Source organism: Ambystoma mexicanum, chromosome 6q, assembly GCF_040938575.1.
Source record: "Ambystoma mexicanum isolate Mex_15411 chromosome 6q, UKY_AmexF1_1, whole genome shotgun sequence".
NCBI classification, from domain to species: Eukaryota; Metazoa; Chordata; class Amphibia; order Caudata; family Ambystomatidae; genus Ambystoma; species Ambystoma mexicanum.
Genome location: NC_090937.1, coordinates 305,582,633 through 305,604,746, shown reverse-complemented (window position 1 = coordinate 305,604,746; position 22,114 = coordinate 305,582,633). Strand labels below are relative to the sequence as shown.

The window sequence follows — 22,114 nt, the reverse complement described above, 5'->3', positions numbered from 1 at the left end:
ACCTATCACAACCACCACACATACAATAGATTTCATTACAGCCAGTTGATGGTTTATTTGCACACATTGCTTCTTTGCACTTGAAATTGCTGGTTTTGCATAGCAAATTTATATTTTGCACAGTATATGTTTACATCTATTGTAACTTGACTTTCAGACTCTTTTTATGTTGAAAATAGGGGGGGGATTTGTCTATATTGTTATGCATGGTTACAGATATATTTTGTTAGTGTGCTTGTTAAAAGTTTCATCAACCCACAACATACTTTAAATGATTGGTGTCTTTAAATATTTTCAGGATCCAAGAACAAACTCCAGAGAATTCTCTTCCAGCACGCAACAACTGCATTCTCAAGATGGAAACACGTTTGCTGTGCACTTACTATCACATGGCCAAAACTATTCCATATATATTTATTAGTCTGTTAAAGTAGTAGCACATTAGAACTTTTGCTAATATTTGTACTGTATTTTATACACAAACTTGTTCCTGGTTTCATAATAAACTCAAGGTAGCATGCTATTTTAGCAAGAGCTGTTCTAATAACCAAGTTTACATTTTTACAAAGAAACCTCTTTTTTTGTCAGTAGGTAAATGTTCCATTTTTCACTTGCTAAGATTTGTACTCTAATCCAGAAAGAATTTCTGTTATTTTATATTTTCTACACAAAATTCTAATAAGAAGTGTGTCACAAAATGAAGCTAAAATTCAGCATTGTCCTGCAGAAGATCAGCAGTGAAGTGGAGAAGATGATGCTCGCTACTAGTGAGGCCTTGTAGATGGCAACACTCTGTGTTGTCTTGCTAAAATCAACCTCCATCCATGCCTTAAGAAGGACATCACTCATAGGCAATCGTACAAGCGTAGAGGACAATTTAAAGAAAGTGTGTGCTTCGCAAAACACCTGAGATAGCCTCTGTATCGCCTACTCAGTAACACCTGGAATTGATTGGTCACTAAAGGCTGGTAAAATGGAGCAGTGCAGTCAAGGCATAAATAGGATGTTGGATGCACTGAGTCCAACATTAGGCCTTTACAGGTTCCTGTCCCAAAACCTTCTTTGCTTGTTCAATTGAATGGCATACACTAATAAAGTTGCTTCTTCTGTATAGCTTTCAAGCTCCGGCGGGTGGGGGGCAGACATGAGCTTTAACGGCCAGCCAGCCAGCCCAAGCTTTGGTGCTGGTGGGCCATTAAAGCCCACGTCCACCCCCTCCCACCGGGCCATGAAAGCTATTTGCACCCCGAGATTTCCGGGTGTGGGGCTGGTCTTCTTTTTTGGGGGGTGGGGGGGTTCAGCGCGAGCCCATCTGCCACTCGATTTTCTTTTTTTACAAAAATGGGTGCCGGAACTAGGTCGCTTTTTGGGTGACGGCAGCCATGGCCAGCGTCGCCCAAAAAGGGACTTAGTCCCTTTTCTATTTTAATGGCGGTGGTGCGGGCATTGAAAGCACAATCGCTCCCAGGAAAGGCAGATTGTGATTGGTCAATCCGTCTTTCCTGGGCGCGAATAGCCAGTAGTGTCTTTAGGTTGGCCGTCCTCTATGCAACTGTTGCTCTGCCTCCACCTGCCCATTGATTGAGCTATGTGCTTCTCTGCTAGGAGACAGAGTTTACCCAGCTAAAGAACCCATGGGTAATCTAACTCGCCCCTAATGATAAGCTATAGAAATGTTCAAGTATGTGGAATGGGCACCCCTTCCATTAAATGTAAATGCCTGGCGTGCATAATTTTTCAAATAGCTGTCTGTGCCAGATCTCTTCTCAATTTTCAACTGCATTTCCGTTGAAAATGTCTGTTTGTGTGGGCTGGTGTATTGTCTAATTTTTATATTTTAACATATAGCAAGTTATGCATCCTATTGGGTAACCAGGCCTCATTTTATCTTGCAAGGACATGTGGAAAATACAGGTGCAAAAGTGCATTCTGGTATTTTTTTTGTCTGTCGTTAAAGTGTGTTGCAGTCATTGGGACCAGTGGTTTGGTAACCATACCTATCTATCTCGTTTTTGGTGAATGTCAACTGCAACAAAGTGTGGGAGAGCCAAATATTGGGGCTATTCCCCCATTCCATTAGTCGTTTCTGAATGTCATTTAAGCTCTTGATATGACCATGCAACTGGGGCAGCACTGTTTGTTACACAGAATGCACAAGCCGTGTTTAAAATGATGCTTATAAATCTCACACATTTCTGTAGAGCCTGTGGGTGCAGGGAGCGAATATGATGTATTAAAATCCTCTCCAAATGTATTTGCCTTCGTGCTTTTGTTGTCAGTGGCTTTCTTTCGTTTCCCTTTGATTAACAGTGACATATTACAAAGCCGTGAATTGATGAGGCTGAAAGGTGATCATTACTGTAATCCTTGAAATGTTGACTCCACATTCGAATTGGCCACTCTGCACGCTATATGAACTGGGTGTTGTGTGCTGCTAAAAGTGCTAGTGTTGCTTAGGCCTTCGATCTTCAGGGCCCATAACTCGCAGTATGCTGCTCAGATTGGTTCTATGAAGCTTCATTTGAACATTGGAATGTTTGCAGTTCCATTGCAGACAATGCAGTGACAGAGGGCTACAGTAGTGGGAATACATCTTCAGTCGAAACGTACCAGTGTTTCAGCCTTACTTGTTCAAAACCGAACATTCTTCCCTCCTTGCTAATAGCAATAATGCCCTACTCTGCAGGCCATTAGCAGATGGTAATGTTCCCTATCCCCCGTTATTAATTTGGGCCAAGTCCCATTACCGCCTGGTGGCTTGGGTTAGTGAAGAGCCAGCAAGTCATCCATTGCACATTTCCTTTGTTCCCTAAATGTTCTAATAGTAAACGCATGGTTAAGGCAAAGCTATCTTTTTAAGAGCTAGTTTTCAATATATTGCTCTAAGGACTTTGGTGGGGTGTGAGTGATCTGTTTTGCTGATATGACTGTACACTGTATTTTAAATAACATGTTCATAAAACACACAAATATACTTCTCAGCAAAACAATCCAAGGATAAAACATTATCTTTAGAACCGGTTGGGATTCTTTTACATTTAAAATCGCTTATTATCACACATTTCCAACATCCTGCCATTCAAGTAGTAATTCAAGAGTTAAAATATACTGGTTAACAACAAAAGAAGGAAAAGCTAATTCCATTATAGGTTTAAATGTTTCAAATTCTATATTCGCTATACCACTAATAGGTTGGGATCGGAACATTTAATAATGGGTCTAGGTGTTTAGTTTCACTAAATATCTTATTGTTGCCAAATTTAAAGAGATGTGATGAGCATTAAAATCATTTCCCACATTTGTTGTGGCGTGATATTATGCAAAAGATTTTACGAAATACTCTTGCCTTAGTGTTTTTAATTTCCACATTCGACCAGCAGGTGTTTTAAAGTCTCTCGATGCTTCAAGTTATTGCAGAACCGACATGTAGGATCAAGATTGTCTCTCCGTCTGTAGGCTACTCGTTCTTTGGTTGGCCAGAGACTAAAGCGTAGGTGCATAATGTGAGCTCTATACTGCTGATCAGGAAATGTCTCCAGATATATTGGTACTGTTTTACATTTTTTTTCAATGAACATCCCGTTGGTGAATAGCTTATATTTAGTGCATTCTTGTCAGGTGTCATTCCAGTCAGTAAGCCAAAGTTTTATTTTTGCTCTAACTGGGTTTACGTTTAAGAGGTCTGCTTCTATATCTGTTCTCTTCATCATAGCAATACATGCTTGTTTCCAAGCATTCAATGGTTCATTATCATTCATACTACGATCTAAGGCTGGAATTATCGAAGCTGCGTATACATCTTTTTTTAATGCATTTGCTATATAGCATTAATGCGTTCCATGCCGCAATAGTATTCATAGACATTAAACCCAGTTAGTAACGCATTATTTGGATTGGGAACGATTTAGGAATTGGGAGTAGCTTCTTCCAGAAAAACCCCTCAAGGTAGTTCCAGTCGGGCTGACTTTCTGGTGGCTTAGTATGCCCCCCCAAAAGTCACTACTGGGAGCACTTTGCCTCTATAAAACTTTATTACAGGTAAGTATGAAAATTTAACATTTTTTGTGGATTATTTTAGCCTGTGATGCTAGTTTTATACTTTAGGTCGTTTTTGTGTGGAAGTTCTGATTCAACATCATTAACTAATTGGCCTAGGTATTTATATTAATGCATAATCTCTTTTATTTATTTTTATTTTTTCTACTCCTCCTGTCCATTTAAAATTTGGAGTCTTTCCTTTTGTGGTCTCCTGTCATTTCATAATACTTGATTTCTCAATATTTATGGACAACATATTTTCATCAGCATACTTTGTTAATTCTTGCAGCTGTCTCTGTAGACCTATCAGGGTCTTATCAATAATCACAAGATTTTCAGCATAAAAAAGATGTAGGATTGGATAGTTGCCTAATTTTGGGGGAAACACTTGTGTAATCAAAAAGCGTTTTTGAATATCTTTAATATAGAAGTTGAATAAGGTTGCAGCTAATATGCAGCCTTGTTTAAGGCCACGAGGTGTCATTATTGGCTGCGATAGTAAGCCCTCTTGAGTCAATTTGACTTGTATTGTAGTGTTTGTGTAGAACTGTTGTAGAGTTTGAAGAATGTAAGTAGTGCACCCAGCTTCTCTACGTTTTTCCCATAATTGTATTCTTGAAATTGAATCAAACGCTAGTCTGAAATCTATGAATGCTAGTAAGATGGTTGCTTCTTAGTTGCCACTCGAATTTTCAAAGCTGTTAAGGTGATTAAATTAATAGAGGCGCCTAAAACTACAACAAACTCCTGATTGGTGGGGGTCTGTCATTTTCTCAGAAGTTAACCATTTGTTTAGGTCTTTCAAAAGCAATATCGCATACATTTTCCCTGGAATATCGAGGAGGGCAATCGGTCGGTAGTTTGATGGTAGACTCCTATTGCCCTTTTAAAAATTGGAATCAAGATTTACTTTTTTCAGTTACCTGGAATACGGCCTGCTTATATTATTCTGGAGAAGAGAAGATATACGATTTGAGCCCATTCTACAGGATTAGCTTTCAAGGTCGCATTTTAGAGTCCATCTGGGCCTGGAGCTCTGGATGTACTTAGTTTTTTTTAATTTGCATCTCAATGTCTAAAAGATCAAACTGCAGTGGCCTTAAATCAGATTGCAGGGTCAGTGTTGGCGCTGAAGAGTCAAGATCGGTGTAAATGTCAGTGAAATAGGATATCCATGTGGATTCTGAAATTGAGTTCAACATAAGAGCTGATGTGCATATCTTAGGCCCTTCATTCAGCAGTTTCCAAATTTGGGCACTGGCTTTTCTTGTCAGGGTGACTAGCATTCTTCTATTTGCTTCCTGTACCTCATTCGCTTTATGTTGTCTTACAAAATTCTTTTTAGTGCAAAGATTAGTGGCTGTTGTTTTATAATCAATGCCTTTTACTAGTTTTAGCCATTTTGAAAAAAAATCTGCTCAGTTTTAATTTTTTTTTTAGCATTTCTAATGGTTAAATCGAAAGAGAACAATGTTCTCAGGCCAAGTTTAAGACATTCTACAAAGATCACCAGAGCTTGAATGTATTCAGGCTTAGTCTTTATCTAGGGCAGAATCTTCATGTTTAAGCCTTTCTATGAGATGGAGTAACTTTGGAACAGTCCATTTTAATTCTATTTTGACCTTGGGAAAGCTGGATCTGGTGGTCATATTGAGACGGCGTTAAATAAGCTTTCATCCTAGTTGTCTCTAGAATATTGTGATCACTTTCTGTCATTACAACTTTGAAATATACCACTGCTGAAATTGCATTGGACGATAAGACATAATCCAGTATTGCAGTGGAGTTCTCTCTTTTCCACGTTGGATGGGGTGGGATATCATCAGTGATAGTCCCATGTAAATTGGAAGGATTACGTTCTTCCATTAGAGTTAGCCACCTATTTACTTTTAGTTTTTCACAGTTGCTCTTTTGGCTACAACATGATATGTTAAGGTCTCCTACTATCAGGACTGTATAATTTTTCAAAGGCCACTAGATCTAACATCTATGTTACAAATTCAAAGAATTGATCATCGCTCAGCAACGCTGAATTCCAATATATATTTAAGAAGGCAATACGTGGGGCCAGAGGGCAAAAAGGTTTAGTACATTTAATTTGACTAATTGAATGCATGGGTGTGGAGTAGCCCACGGTGTTAAGCTTGCTTTTTTTCCTATTTAAGGGCGATCAATAGCCCTGCCATCGGTCTACCTCTCGTCTGTTAAATGGCAGGAATCCATGTAATATCATAGTTTGGCCAGATCGGCTGCACTGTAAGCCAGGTTTCTTGTAGTATGATTATGTGATAACCTGCCAGGTGATCATTTCTATCTGTAGATATTAAATGGGTAAACCTTCTGATATTCCATAATGCCATCTTGATGAGTTGGGAAGTTACATTTTCTTGGCGTACTGCATTGCACTATAGTTCGTATCACTGAGTGCTTTTCTGAGCCATGCCCAAGATGTTTGTTTTACTACATGATTGCTATTACCAGTGCAGCCTGCTCGGATTAAGTGCCCACTATTACCCTTACAATTTGTGTTTATTTTTTCGTTTCATTTGGGCTAGATGTTCTACTATTCTCCACTTTCCATATGCCATCTTCTTTATGTGCTTTTACAGACATCTTTACTGTTTATCCAGTGGTCTCTCTGTGGTTCCCGATTGTCACTACAAAGCCCTTATCCGCCATGGTGTTTCTTTCTCTCCATAATGTTTCTTTCACTAGTTGAGACGGTATAGTAAGGCTAACAGTATCCATTCTACGCGTTCTCTGGAAGTGAACTGCCTCTTATACTCTATTGTTTTCAATCTTCCTAAACGCGATTAATAGGGTAGATCTGTTACGGAACAGATCATCACGCTTTTGCTCCTTCATATGTACCACTACATTATCGTGATGATGTAAAGGTTTGTCTGTCTCAGTCGGAACTGCCCTTATCGGAGAGCCTTTGTTTTGTTTTTATTGGGTTACTTCTAATTGCTATCGGCCATCCTATCATAGATGATTGTTATGCACCTTCTTTTGTAGAGGATCTTTTACCTGCTATCCGAGAGGTCACAATTCAATCAAGGTCTTCTGCAATTTTAGGTTTTAAATATATTTGAAATGTCAAACCAAAATTACCCCGATTATTTCCTGTAATTAATTCCAGAATAGGACTGACCATTGTGAGCGGCTGTTCTCGTTTATCCTGGAGAGGTGAACTTAATAAGGCATCACTGGGGGTAATGGAAAGCCGCCCTTTGCTGGTTTCCAGACCTATCTGCGCTTGGTCCCTTTTTAGTGCCTTCTGACCTATTTAACTAGTCTAATTGGTCTTGAGAAATAGAGGAAGTTTTCTTAAGGTTTTTGAGAGCTTGTGAATACAAGATGGGTACGCCTACGTGATCTTGCACGTGTGTTTCAGCAGCATGACACAGCAGATCTAAGGCTGATTGCTGAATCAGGACTGGCGGGGACTTCACTACCTCACCAGATTTAACCGCACCGCCCTGCGTGGATTGAGCCAGCAGTTCTTCATCTGAGATATAGAGTACAGACTTCTGGGTAATCAACTGTGGAGGGAGTAAGCGCAAAGGCACGCTAGGGATTGGGTTTACAGAAAAGAGAGGAGATGGGTTTGCTATTACACAAAATGCCCGGATATCCGAGCCTAGGGATTTCGTTTATTTATATGTTCTATTTCCGGTTTTGAAGGGTTGACTACCACGGAGAAGCCTTTCAATATCGGCGCTATCGGGGAAAGCCTGAAACTCTGTGGGAGTTTGTAATGTTGCGTGCGTCGGCATATCTGTTTTTGGAGTGTACGGCTCCATGCTCCTAGTGAGAATAGATATTCCACTTGGAGTTGGTTATGCACTAGAGCCAATATACAAGAAAGGCTTACCAGGAGTCAAACGAAAGAGCAGAAAGACACAGCTACAGACAGAGACTCAGAGAGGCTGTTCAGCTTCTCAGCAAAACAGCCGAACAACACTCCAGAAGCACTCCACGATGCGTGCAACCGCAGTTCCCAGATAAAATGGGGAAAGTGGGCAGGGCTTACTCCTCAACTGAAAGTAAAGGAAAAACTTGTTTAAATGGCCATAAATGTACAGTTTCACTTGCTAATTCAAGAAGACAAGGTTATATACCAGCAATGCTGTATTAAGGAAGTCCACAGATCAGTTCAAGGAGAGTGGATTCTCAGATCACGTGAGTCACGCAGCAGGGAGTCTTCAGCCTAACAGCACTCCTGAAGCAATCCACAGTGTTTTCACTGACTGCATAATTGCCCGAACATGCATGGCCATGCCTTAAAGTCAACGGTTAATATTGTAGTCCCACATTGCAGCAGGAATCTCCTGGTGTAGGCAAGCCATTAAACACACAGGAATGACATACAGTTAATTAGGAATGACTTGTATGTAATTAACATCCATTAATTCTCAGTTTTGATTGCACTCTTCACTGAGTTGGTAAAGTACAAATCAAAACATAGCTTCCACTTTGCTTTCAACTTGATACCAATGTTTTTGAATTGGATATACTGCCGGTTGTACCCCCCCCCTGCATTTCCTGACCGTACCCATTACTTGCCAAGTATAGACTTTCCACTTGATTATCTAACTTGTACTTAAGAAAACATAATTCTGCTGTCCAGAAGGGGCCAGTGCTTCCTCAATGCTAATATGGGATGCTCAGCACGTTGGTGGAGCCAGCATGATGCAAATTAAGCCTGAGCTACCATATAGTACTTCTCTAAATCCAGGACTACTAAACTGCCCTTGTCATTTGGTAGAATTATCTGGTTTCTGCTAAATCCAGCCTCTGCTCCTTCTTCCTATCCCAGTTCCTCCATATCCATGGGATGCTGTCCGTGGACGGGTATGGGGCTGGAGCATCTTCAGCAAAGTTCAGTCAAAATAAAAATAAATGTCTGGCCGGGCTAATGCCTGGGTGCTAACCCCCTGCACGCATCCTCCCTTGTGTATGCGCCCAGCCCCCAACCGCCAGTCTCTGAATGGTCGTAGCTTGAGTATCACACACACAAACTATGTCCATTTTTTTAATTTATTTATTTTATTGATTTTTTTTTAGCTTTTCTTTTTGCCTGTCCAGCACTGTATGGTTTACTTGCTGTACCTTCTGTGGCAGTCTTTTTCTGAGGGGGCCAGAGGGCTCAACCACACGCACATATAAGTGTATGCATGTGAGAATAGGGCATAGATCGTAGCATAGGCACCGGTGAGAAAGGCCAGAGCTACAGAGACTCATAGACCCATCATTGTCTCATGTTGCCAGCATTCGTCTCCCAGAAGACAAGCGCCCTGCAAGGTCCTCGAGTGGGTTGAGAGCACTCTGCGAAAAGCAATCCCATGAGAAGGAGAGCACGAGCCTCTGACTGTCCCCATCCCAGCACTCAGTAATAGCACTCTGATGCCCCCATCCCAAGACTCCCAGCATTCCAAGGCACCAGTCAGTCCCAGACCACCGATTATAATCTAATAAACCCTCAATCTATCAGAAAAGATATGAAAACAGGCATTAGTTGCCTCCAGCATAGGTCACGTGATTTGTGCTGTGAGGTGCCGGGAGGGGTAAAACAACAGCCAATACGAGGATGGGGAGCTTTGGATGGCCGCTGACATGTCTGCGATGCAATGACCTCAAAGTATCCTCTTAGCGCTTGTCTGCAGTACCAGGTGCACAATAGGTTAGAGATAGCGACTGCATTGTTTTCCTTCACTTAATCGCCAATTAATTGTAGCTTCATGCCCAATGACGCGCAAGGTGAAGCCCACATCTAAGAAGATGGACAGAAGGGACTGGACTAATGGCCTGGCATCCCTTATGGAGCAGGCAGCCAATGTATAGGGTAGCCCCAACCAGCCATTTGGACTTGTACCTTATGTAATTTATGTCACAGGTGACGCTGTGTGCTTTCATAAAGTGTTACTCATACTGATTTAGCCAGAACCTTCTGTGGCAGCATAGTGCTACGCTGGCACATTTCTATTTTTGTGGAAATAAAACTTTTTCTCGTTGCAAGAGGTGTGCTGGGCCTTTTTTCCCTAGTGGGTTGCATTTTTTTTCCTGGTGTGAGCGTTGAGGGGTTTCTCTACACCCTCCAGTCATAAATTCAGTGGTATCGAGCAGAGAGTGGGTTATCCCCCAACCACCCCATGCAAATAACCCTATATTCAGACATTCGATTAGTGCCTTGGCAGTAGAACATGGTCTTGAATGTAATTCAAAGAGGTGCAGATTAACTGTAAATGTTGTGAAACTCAAATGCACGTTATGATATGATAGGTTATTTATAACGTGCTTAATGCCCAGAGGTTTCTAAGCACGGACCCGGGGACCCTGTGGCGCTCCGTGTTGTCTTGCTTCCAAGGCGAGCACGTTGCCCCTGAGCTATCCTCCCAAGACATTGTATTGAGTATTCAGGGAATGAATGACCCAATTATAGGGGGGAAAAGATAGTTGGCTAAACTACACGTTTTTACAGAGAGCACATTATGTAAACCGGCATGCACAGTGTTGCACATAGTATGCAGGGGCCTTGTTTAATTAAACAAGCCTGGGAGAATCTAATGTGATTTTATTTTTTAGGCAAACTGATAGCTTTAGCAGCTGGGATAGGAGCCATACTGACATGATGCAGCTTGCACCTCAGCTGTAGAATTATGAAATGCACTTGCATTAATTATGCTGATTTTATTGATCAAAAAGACAGACCAGTTGTTGAGACGGATGTGAGTGAAGGGGTTTTCCAAAATGATTCTAAAAGATCTGTAATATCAAGCAGCGATATCCACTTTCTTGGCCAATTGCCTGTTTCAAGAATTCCACGTCTGGCTTCAGTTAAATAAACATGGGCCTTAATCTTATGTATGTGGGCAATTACTTCTGCCACAGGACTGAAGTTTTAATCTTATAACTCGATCTGGGTTACCGTTTAGATGCACGTTCCTTGCATCTGAGTCAAAAGTTGGTTTTGAATACAGCTGTGAAGAACGGGAGTGGGAAATGCCCACTGCTCTTGCGGATAATGGGGACTGGTATGAGTTTCGGAGTGGAAACGCTTTCAGAAGACTTAGCGCGACCCAGATAGCTGAAATGCCCAAATGGCAAGGGAAGCAGAGATAGCGAGACTTAGCCATCAAAGACACTTGGGTGCAGTGCCGGCTGGTGAATTTTGAAAGTGGAGGGGTGTACATATATTCTTGGAATTGGGCTGTGCCAGCAAGCCAGCCCCTACAACTTGCACAGGTGAGAGGGGTTAACTCCCTTGTGCATTTTACAGCATACAATTCAGTAAAATGGGCACATGAAAATCTACAATGGGTTGCAAGATCAGTAGCAGTACTTGATGGCATTTCACAATATATTTTTATGTTGGTTATGTCGAAGTACTTGTCTTGAGAATAAATGCCAGCATTGTCCTGTAAAACAAATCTTCATGTTGACAATGTTCTTTTTTGTTTATTGGTTAAAATATATTCAACCTTAACAAAAAGAAAATTTACAAAAGAAAAATTGAACAAAGTTAACTAAAAATACAAATCAGGTATTTGCAACATAACTTTTTTTTTAAAAAAATGTTTATTTTAAATCAAGGCAGGTTGACAATTATCTCACATGAACAATAGATGAGACACGATGACCCCTAAACATTCCCTTCAAGTCCCATCCCTCCCCTCCCCCCATTCCTGTTTCGGGGCCTCTACTCCCTAGGCCATCCACTCTGTGGCCCCATCGGTTATGTGACCCCTCTGGTGTCTTCCTGGTCCCTCAGGGTCCACCAGGCGTTGATGGGTTTATAGGTCAGGGTGGGAAATTGCTGGTCGTATTCCAGTACTGGGGCCCAAATGTTCTGGAATCGGTGGAGGACTCCGGCCTTTGCCGCTGTCACCTTCTCCGCGATCAATATGTCCCATAGTTTTGTCCACCACTGGGCCATGAAGGGGCCGTCTGGGGATTTCCAGAGCGTGGATAGATCGCGGGGACTGGGACTCCCAGCAGGACGGGTTCCGGTTCCAGTGGGATTACTGCCCCAGTGATCTGTGCAATAGTTGCCAAGCATAGTTTCCAGAATTGTTGGCTCTTTGGGCATGTCCACCACATGTTAAAGAAGGCGCCTGGTTGACTGCATCCTCTCCAGCAAGAATGGTCCACCTGGGGGTTCATGTGGTGAAGCCTAAGGGGTGGGGGGTAGTACCATCGCAGCATGATTTTATATGCACATTCCCTGTTGGTGACGCAGGTGGACGAAGAATGTGCTCGGGTCCAGATGTCCACCCATGTCTGGTCCTCTATTGGGTGTCCCAAATCGGCCTCCCATTGGGCCATGCAGCAGGTTTTTGATGCCAGGAAGTCGCCCAAAAAACGCCTATATAAGGTGGAGATCCTGCCTCGAGTCGGGAGGTCCTTGAGTGTTAGTTCGAGGGCGGTGAGGGTATGCGTTGCCGCCCGAAGGATTTGGGGGTTTGAGCACCAGTGACACAGTTGAATGTATGTAAATCTGTCCTTTTCCTGGAGTTGGAACTTTTCCTTGCACTGTTCAAATGTGTAGGGTACATTTCCCGTGTATAGCTGATCTAGGGTCTCGAGGCCGCTGTTTATCCAGTTTTGGAAGTTGCAGGGGTTCGACCTGGGTGAGAAAGCTGGATTATGGAAAATTGGCGATTGTGGGCCAGGCCCCTCGGGACTCCCTTTCTTTTTAGTGCCCAGTCCCAGGAACTCAGGGTGTGTTTGGTCGCCAGCAGAAGACCCCCCACCGCGTTCTGAGGGGGGGCAGGATATGCGTCAGGAATCGCAAGGGGAGGGGAAGCTGCAACTGCTCCAGTTCTACCCATCTGGGGCGGTTTGTGATTGTCTGCCATGCATGGACATGTGCCAGTTGCGCCACCGCTCTGTAGGTCTGGGATCCCCAACCCTCCCAGTTTAGAGCCTCCCAGTAGTGTCTTGTGGGGCATTATAGCCCTCTTACCTCTCCAGATGAACTTTAGCATTTTCCTCTGTAGGTCTCGAAGGGTTGGTGCGGGGATTGCCACTGGGAGGGAGGAGCAGGCATAGAGAAACCTCGGGAGAAGGTTCATTTTGCAAGCTGTTATGCGTCCCATCAGCGAGATTTCCTGTGTCGTCCAGCGTTTCAGGTCTCTTTCTAGTTCCTTGAACAGCCGGGGAAAGTTGGCTTGGTATGTATCTTTTGGGTTCGCCGGAATGTAGACTCCCAGGTAGGGGATGGCCCTTCTTTTCCACGTAATTGGGCACATCTTGCCCAATGTCTCCGGGGGGAGGCCAATGCCCAAAGCCACTGATTTGGTGAAGTTAACTGAGAAGCCGGACACCTCTCCATAGCTGTTTATTTCCGCCAGGGCATGCTCTAAAGAGGAGCGGGCCTCCGAGATCATGTGCAGAACGTCATCGGTGTATAAGGCGATTTTGTGTTGCGATGAGCCGACCTGAGGGCCTTTAATCTGGTTGTTCTGTCTGATTCTCTGAGCAAAGGGTTCCGTGGTGAATTCAAAAAGCAGAGGCGATAGCGGGCAGCCCTGTCTGGTTCCACAGGACAGAGGGATTGGGGCAGAGATGGATCCGTTGGTCCTCAGGAATGTCTTTGGCTCTTTGTAGTTGGCCAGTATCATTGTCTGGAATGTTGTTCCAAAGCCAAAGGCCTCTTGAGTGCATTTCATGAACGACCAGTCCACCTTATCAAATGACTTGGTAGCATCTAAGGCCATTAGTACTAGTCTCTGGAAACTTCAGGCAGCAAGGTCAACCAGGTTCAAGGTTCTGCGGATATTATCTCCTGCTCTTCGGTTTAAGATGAAGCCCGCCTGGTCAGGCTAGATTATCTCCAGCAGTATGCGACCTAGGCGATTTGCGAGAATTTTGGATTACAGGTTCGTGTCTATGTTCAGCAGTGCTATTGGCCTGTATGAGGCCGGGTCTCTCGGGTCTTTCCCTGGCTTGGGCAGGAGGATGGTGGTAGATTCCTGCATCGAGGGAGTCACTGACCCTGTTTCCCTGAAGGAGTTGAAGAGTGTCACCAAGGGGGGGGAACCAGCTGGGGTCTGAATAGTTTGTAGTACCTGGCAGAGAACCCGTCTGGGCCTGGGGCCCGAGGTTTAAGAGCTTTGATGGCTTCCTCGACCTCCTCCTCCGTGATGGGTGCTTCCAGACTCTCTTGCCGAGTCGGTGAGAGACGCACTTTGCAGGTATTCCACCTGTTTGAGCTGGTCTCCTGGCGGAGCAGTCATTACCTGGGTCAGGTGGTCCACAGCCAGTTGATGTTTTTTAGGTTCTGAGTATTGGATGACTCCCTGGGCTGGGAGTCGCGCAGGCCGGAAATTGTGTTAGTTTGTCTTATTTTGGCCAGTTTAGCTACCAGGACTTTGTTTGCTTTATTGTTCTTTGCATAATATGATTGTTTGGCCTTGGCCATTAGTTGCGCAGTCTGTTCAGCATAGTGGGCTTCTAGTTTCTTCCTGGCTGTGCGGATAGCTTGCTGCATCTTTGGGGACCAACTTTTTTTCTTGTGATCTTCCTCCGCAGCTCCAAGTTCTTCCTCCAGGGCCATCCGGATCTGCCGCCTGTTCCGGTGGTAGGCCACCCCCTGTGCAATTGAGACACCTCTAATCACTGCCTTCATGGTATCCCAGTTATTTGCGGGGAAGTGTCTGAGACTGGATTTTCTTCAAGGAAGTTCTTGATCGCGGTTGCGATCCTGTCCCTTGTTGACATGTCATTGAGGATTGGGTCATAAAGGGACCATTTACATGGGGAGTTGGGTTTGAGGTTCTGTGCCCGGATCGCCATGATTACTGGGGCGTGGTCGGATAGGATCCTTGAGCCAATAGACACTTCGTTGACGAAGGCGAGAGTCTGCGGGGATGTCAGAAGGAGGTCGATCCTTGAGAAGGTTCATTGGACGTAAGAGTAAAAGGAGTAATCTATTTTGGTGGGAAGAAGCACCCGCCACAAGTCTACCACCTCCAGGGATCTAAATAAATGCAGAAGGCTAAGCGCCTGGGTGAAGTCGCCCGGAGTCGGGGGGGGGGGGGGAGGGGGCGTGCGATTTATCCATTATAGGGTCTGGTACTCCGTTAAAGTCCCCTCCAATTATCATCTGGCCTTCTACAAAGCGTGAGAGGGAGGAACTCAGTGAGTCGTAGAAGCTTGATTGCCCAGAGTTGGGGGCATATACTGAGATGAAGGTGTACAAGTCTCCCAGCAGAAGGCATTTGATGGCTACAAAATGGCCTTCTGCGCATGTTTTCGTGTCCAGGACCTGGGGGTTTAGGTCCTTCCTGAAAAGGATTGCGGTGCCTCCTTTTTTAGTCCCTCTTGAGGTGCAAAATTGGAGCGGGTACAGCCGGGAGCGGAGCCGCCCGACGTCTGCCAGTAGTAGGTGAGTCTCCTGGAGCATTGCCACCGTGGCCTCCTCGTCCTGAAGTTTTTGAAGGATTGCTTTCCGTTTGGTGGGCGAGTTCAGCCCATTGACGTTAAGAGAGAGGAGCTTTAAGTTTGGATGTTGCAGGGCTAGGTCCTTCTCCGCCATCCCGTCTGGAGGGGGTGGGGGGTTGGTGGTGAGCGGGTCAACCGCCATCTCTGGTGAGAGCTAAGAATGTGTCATTCTGCACTTGTAGTTTTAACACGAGCCCCCAACGGGAGGCTGTAACTTTAACTGGCGGGTGGGCCGACATTGTAAGTGCGGTCGCACCCTTGGCCAACCTGGCCAACAAGTAAATCGAAGTACTGTGGGTTTCCAAGGACTCAGAGATGGGACGTACCTTAGAATGGGCATGAGCCGTGGGTATAGCCGTTGCCATGGTTACAGGTGTTCGTTCGCTGGATCGAAGATGATGATTCCCTGGTGAGCAGGGCAGGGCGGCCGGTGAGTAAGTATGGCGTGGGACTAGAGGGCGCGGACCCGCCCCCGATTATCTCCTCCTATTGTTCCGCTGCACCTTTGACCATGGCGACTGCCTAGGTTTCGGGGAGGTGGCTGGTTCGGGTCCTCGGCCACCCCAGGTCCGGTGAAGTGCTCACTCTGGGTGAGGTTGGGTGCATGATTTTGCTGGCGTCTTCCAAGTGACTGATTTGCCGCACCGTGCCATTGTATGAGAACTGCAGGGCCGTTGGGAATAGCCATCTGTATCGCACCTGGTGGTCTTGGAGAAAGAGTGTCAGGGGCCGGAGTGATCTTCTTTTCTGGAGGGTGAGCAATGAGAGATCTTGGTAAATCTGGAGCAGTGAGCCCTGAAAAGAAAGTTCGTCCCCAGAACGGCTAATAGCTGAGATGGCCTCTTTAGTAGTGAAGAAATGGACCCTGGTGATGACATCTGGGGGGAGGTCTGAGTCCACTCCCCGGCGTGGGCGCAGTCTATGTGTGCGGTCCAACAATAGCTGGGATTCGTCCAGCTGTGGGAGCAAGGTCCGGAAAAAGTCCCCTACGTATTCTGCCAGGTTTTTATCGAGGATGGAAGACTGGATCCCTCGGATCCGGAGGTTATTGCGACGTGCCCTATTTTCGAGGTCCTCTTGTTTGAACTCTAAGATCTCGCATTTGTCTTGTAGGGCTCTGATTGAGCGTTGGACTTCCCCCAGAGTGGCTGTATGTTCTTGTGAGCGATCCTCGATCTCTCCTAGTCTCTGCTCCACCTCAGTCACCCTTTGATCGGTCTGTTCTACTTTGGTGGTAAATTCTATCATGCAAGAGCGGAATATGGATTTAATGTCAGCCATAAAAGCCGCTATGTCTCCTTTTGGTAGTGAGAGCTTCTTTCTTCCTGGGGTTTCTGCGGGGTGAGCCTCGAAGGGTCCTGCTTCTTTCCTTTGTCCGATGTCGAGAACATAGTGGCTAAATCTGAGTTCTTGCCGGCCTTTGCTTGTTTGTACATGGTGGCAGTGCGCAGAGGACGCGTTGAGAGGTGCCGAGGTTTCCAGAGGGGGATCTGAGACCGTAGGGTGGATCCCGCGGGCAGCGACCTCCGTGATTTTTCTGGCCGGGAGAGCTCCGCAGGTTCGGGATGAGGCCCATCCGTGTTACTGGTCCGGTAGATTGTGTCCTCCCAGTGTTGGGCGAAGCACTGCGGGTGGTCCCAGTTCTTCCGGTAGAGAGAATTCCAGAAGCTTGTTCCATTCCCTGGGCAAAGGCGGCACGGCTGAGTGGGGATGTGGGCCAGGGCGCCCCAGGAAGTGTGCAGGGGGTGGAGACTAAGGGGGGGGTTCCTGTTGGTCTCGGTGGACCCTTTTTGGCTGCAGGGGCCTTCTGGTAGCTTAATTAGTTGTACTGCGCTGCGATGGGCCCTAATGAATGTGATCCGTTGTCTGCCGTGCCAGCCGGTGCAGGCGTGATGTTGTTGCGGGTTCGATTCGTCCCTCCGATCGGGGGGACCCAGCCAAGGGGCCTCCCGACCCAAAAATGCCAGCCCAGGCCTCTACTATGCAGGGTGCCAGGGTGCGCCCCTGGTCCCCTGGTATCTCTAGCCTGGAAGGGCGTGGGTCTGTTGCGTAGGGTAAGGGTAGCCTGAGGTGGCAAGCGAGGTACGAAGGAGTCCCCTGCAGTAAAGTATCTGTGGTGCTATGGAGGAACAAGTTAAATGCGACACCAGCAGTGTTTACTTGGTTTTTCGGGAGTCCTTGCAGCGCTTCGCCGTCCGTGGCTGAAGAGAGCTGCCCCTTGCTGGCTCGAATCCGGTAGGGGCTCTCTGTTGCAGCCCTGATGCGGCCGCCTCTGCTGCCCGTCACGCCCCAGAGCCGGGGTCCGCTTTTGGAGTCTTGTGGGAGCGGGGGGACTTCCCTCCGGCGCCGCCCGCCTCGGATGATGATCCGGTTGCAAGAGGCTCCCAGCTGCAGCCCTGATGCGGCCTCCTCCCTCGGTTGGCGTTCCGTTCACAAGAGGTCTCCAGCTAGGGCCCCGATGCGGCCACCCCTCTGCGTGTCTTCTTCTGGGGCCGGGGTCTGCTTATCGGAGTTTTGCAGGGGTGTGGGGACTCCTTCTCTGCGCCGCCCGCCTCAGCTGGTGTTCCGACAGCGAGAGGCTCCCGGCTGCAGCCTTGTTGCGGTCGCCACTGCTGCGTGTCACGCCCGGGAGCCGGGGCTAGCTTTCCAGCTGGCGTTCCGGCGGCCCCACATCAGCTCTGGTGTCTCCGATGCTGGATCCGGGCTGCGTCCCACGGTCGAGGGGTGCCAGCCGCACCCATTGTCCAGCCCCTCGCCATTTCCAGCATGTGTGTCCCTACAAGGCCCGCCTCCACTCCCAGTCGGCATGAGCGCCCGCCATCTTGATTTTTTCGGATGGTGCCAGGTGCTGGGCTTCAGCAGACAATTTTGGGCACAATGGTCATGCGTTAGCCTCTCATCTCCAGACCAGCTGTGCTCAAGTAGTTCCGATTACCGTAGCTGGTGTCGGCAACTCGTTTTCATTGCAGGAACTGCATGTTTTTTACAGCGGCAGCAGGCAACCCACCAATTGCTTCAGAGGAGCGACCACATTGATGGCGCTCCAAGCCACGCCCCGCAACATGACATATTAAAATTACATTCAGCAATCATTCAACTAAAATAACTCATTCCCAAATTAAAGCAGGGGGAATTGCACTTAATTATCACAACATCAATAACTCTTCGGTCTTGGTGCCAAGGAAAAATAATCATTTAGGTTCAGACTGTGCACAAAATTCACTGCCGAAACCACTACATTTATCTGCTGACCTGAGATACATTTTCCCCAGAATAATTCCTGATCAGTATCCTTGCATGCATCAACAAATCTCTTGCAATGTGAGTAGCAGAATGTCCTAAATTGAGATCTAGGAGATACTAAATGCTCCAGAGTTCCAACCAGTCCTTCCCTGTGACACAATCTACATTGGGCCTCATCAGCGTCAACCATATTCTGTCTAATTATAACCTCTTTAGTTTGGAGTAAATTCCAATGAAATCGTAGGCAATCATCTCTACTTTTGTTACTAAGGAACCTTAGGTGATAAGGAACCAGACTCCCTCTACTGTGGTCATTACGAAGCTGCCCAAGGGACACATATCTGTGCAATTTGTCTGTGTTGGAACACCAGTCATGTTCAAACTATTTTTGCTTAGTCTTGACGGGATTATTCACCAGATCCTCTATGGTGAGATGTATTTGTCTCAGAATAAACCTGCAACGGTCAGTGAATACATGAACAGTGGGTAGTAACCCAGAATTCTTCTCCTCAGCAATTGCGTGATACATAGATTTCATGTAAGGCTGAAGGGATTCCCAGTATAAAGCCAAAATTTGACATTGGCTTCTTGCTTTCAAAGAAACCAGGCCAAATGTAGGTCTAATGGCAGCCGTTGGCACTGAGTTGGAGACACCCAGTACCTTGCGCCAGATTACACCTTCAATCAGGACCAGGTGATCCAGGGCCCAGTCATCAAGAACCTCAATACCATAAAGAAGTTTAGGACTACTTTTTCCTTTGAAAAATTGGATTATGGGAGCCAAAGAAAATCTACAATATCTGCTCTTAATTCGCCTCATTGTGGAATATAAAAATGAGCTTTCGCTCTCCGAAACGTTTTAAGCTGAGTCTATCCGGAGCGCAAGTGAAGGAAAATCGAGGTAAATGATAGAAGTTACCCGGTTCAAGGCAGTGCCATTGATGGAACAATGCAGTAAGGTCTTTCGTTTCTTCTTTAGCAGAGACATAATCTGTGGGTTTTTTAGGATTAATCAACAATTTTCTCTAGCAAATGCCTCTAGGAGCTGTCCCAAGCCAGTTTGGGTACGATCTATAAGTATGAAATCGGCATAAGCCATCCAGAAAACTGCCATGGTCCCTGTTCTGGGGGAAGCGAGGGATGCAACTTCATATATAGGTTAAAGAGAAAGGGGGCCAAGATGCACCCTTGTCGCAAACCGTTGGCCATGGGAAACTTTTCTGACCATGAGCCCTCCTGATTCGGTCAGACTCTAACATTGGAGCCTTCGTGTAGTTTCATGATCAAATTTAGCAGCCCTCCAGGTATACCCCACTTTGATAGTTTGTCCCATAATATAGATCTTACAACCATGTCAAAGGCATTGGACCACCACATGAATGACAGGCTATTTTCCCTGATTGACTAAATCCTGAAGACTTCTTAGCAAAATCCTTTTATATTGGTGCTGTGTGATTTTTGGAAGCCAAGTTGAGGGAGTGGAATCAAAGAGTTGTTGCTCACCCAGTTTTCCAGATCTTTCTGCTGCACTTTTTTATAAATTCGGATGATGTAAGCAGTCCTCCATGTAGAAGGAAAATTACCAGTCCTCAGGATGTCATCAAAGAGGAACTTTAAAATTCCTACCCATTTTAGTGGGGCTCCCTTGAATAGCTTATTCTATGTCTTATTAGGACCCAGAGCACTTGAGTCACTAGCTTTTTTAATGACTCCAAGCACATCGTCCATTTCATAAGTAATGGCCCCTGCCAGTCCAACCACTTCTAATTTTTTTGGCCCTTTTTATTTTTATTTATTTGAATTTTATAAAAGCGCACTAGCAGCCCATGGGCATCGAGGCGCTGTTGCAACAGAGTGAGCTTAGTTGCATTTTACGCCATTGTTTACTGGTTACAAGAGACTAAGCAATGTTGGCATAGGTTGAAAGAACATGAGTGAGATAGTAAGCAGATGGTACGTTCTTGGATGAGGGGCAGCGGGTCTGCCAAGTGGTAGGTGTTCGGAGAATTCATGCGAACAGCTGTGTTTTAATTTCCTTGCGGAAGGCTAGGTGGGAGGAGATACCTCTGAGGTTGTGTTGCAGGGAATTCCATTGGGTTGCGGCAATGAATAGGACGCTAGAGTCTCCTACCCGTGCTCTAGAGACCTTGGACACTGAGAGGAAGTTGGTGTATGGGGTTCTAGTGGGTCTTTCTGTGAATGGTCTGATGAATCTCTGGGAGAGGTAGTGAGGTGCTGCGTGGTGAATGCATTTGTGGGAGAGTGACAGTATTTTGAATAGAATGCTTTCCTTGAAGGGTAGTCAGTGGGCTTGTTTCCTGGCAGCTGAGTTATGTTCTCTTCTAGGGATATCCAGGGCAGCCCTGAGTGCATTATTTTGGACAATTTGATATTTTTCGATGTTCTTAGTGGAGGTACCAGCGAGGAAGGCGTTACAGTAGTCTAATCGGGCCCCAATCATAGCTCCTGTTATGGTAAGGCAATTATCCTTAATAAGGTAAGGTCTGGCTGCAGTGTGGAGTTTGGCATGGCAGGTAGCTGATGAAGCAATGGCATTTACTTGCCTTGCCTTTGAGAGGTTGGGGTGTAGATAGACTCCCAGAGTTTTAATGGCCTGGGAAACTGTAATTGGTAGGTTGTCGATGGAAAAGGAATTGTATTGCGTGTCAGGTTTTTTTAGCGTTTCAGGGGACCTCACTAAAAGTAGTTCCCTTTTGTCTCCATTTAGGCAGAGCCATTTTTGAGCCATCCAGGTTTGGATGGTGGAGTAGACAGAGTTGAGGGTTATGGAGTCATCCTCATATACACCTGTAAGTTCGAGGAGGACCTGAGTATCGTCGGTGTAGTTTGTGTAGGTGATGCCTAGTGAGTCGAATGTGGAATAGGTGCCTAGTGAAAATGTTGTTTAAGGTTGGTGATATGCATGAGCCCTGGGGGACTCCACATTGGATGATGCTGGGGTGTGTGCAGGCTAGGTCAGAGAAGACTCATAGCTCTGCCTTGAAGGAATGAGGCGATCCATGCTGTGGCATTAGGGGAGAAGTGTGCAGAAGTAGAGAGGTGTTGGCACAGGTTTTCGTGGTGGACGAGATCAAAGGTGGTCGAAAGGTTGAGTTTGCCGGTTTGCCAGAGTCTTTAATGTCGTCCATTTGGTTCTTGAGGTCTAATAGGGCTGTTTCACTTCCATGACCTGGGTGAAAAAGCCAGATTGCCGGAGAACAAGAAGGTTGTTGGCTTCAAGGAACTGCTGGACTTGCAAGTAAGCTGCTTTGTCTATTATCTTAAGGAGAAAGGGGACTGTGATGATGGGCCTGTAGTTGCCTGATGCTATTGGGTCTAGCAATGGTTTCTTTAAGAGGGGGCGGACCCATGCTTCCTTGAGGCA

The 22,114-nt window shown here is 45.9% G+C and overlaps 1 protein-coding gene across 1 annotated transcript in view; it reads left to right on the top strand.

Annotated features, from left to right (window-relative positions):
• The window catches only part of GNG10 (G protein subunit gamma 10), a 116,955-nt gene extending 114,701 nt beyond the window's left edge, over positions 1–2,254 (top strand). The window contains exon 3 of the mRNA XM_069630808.1: positions 299–2,254. The gene's annotated coding sequence lies outside the window, so the exon portion shown is untranslated. The remainder of the gene's footprint in view (positions 1–298) is intronic.
• Positions 2,255–22,114: the final 19,860 nt, after the last annotated feature.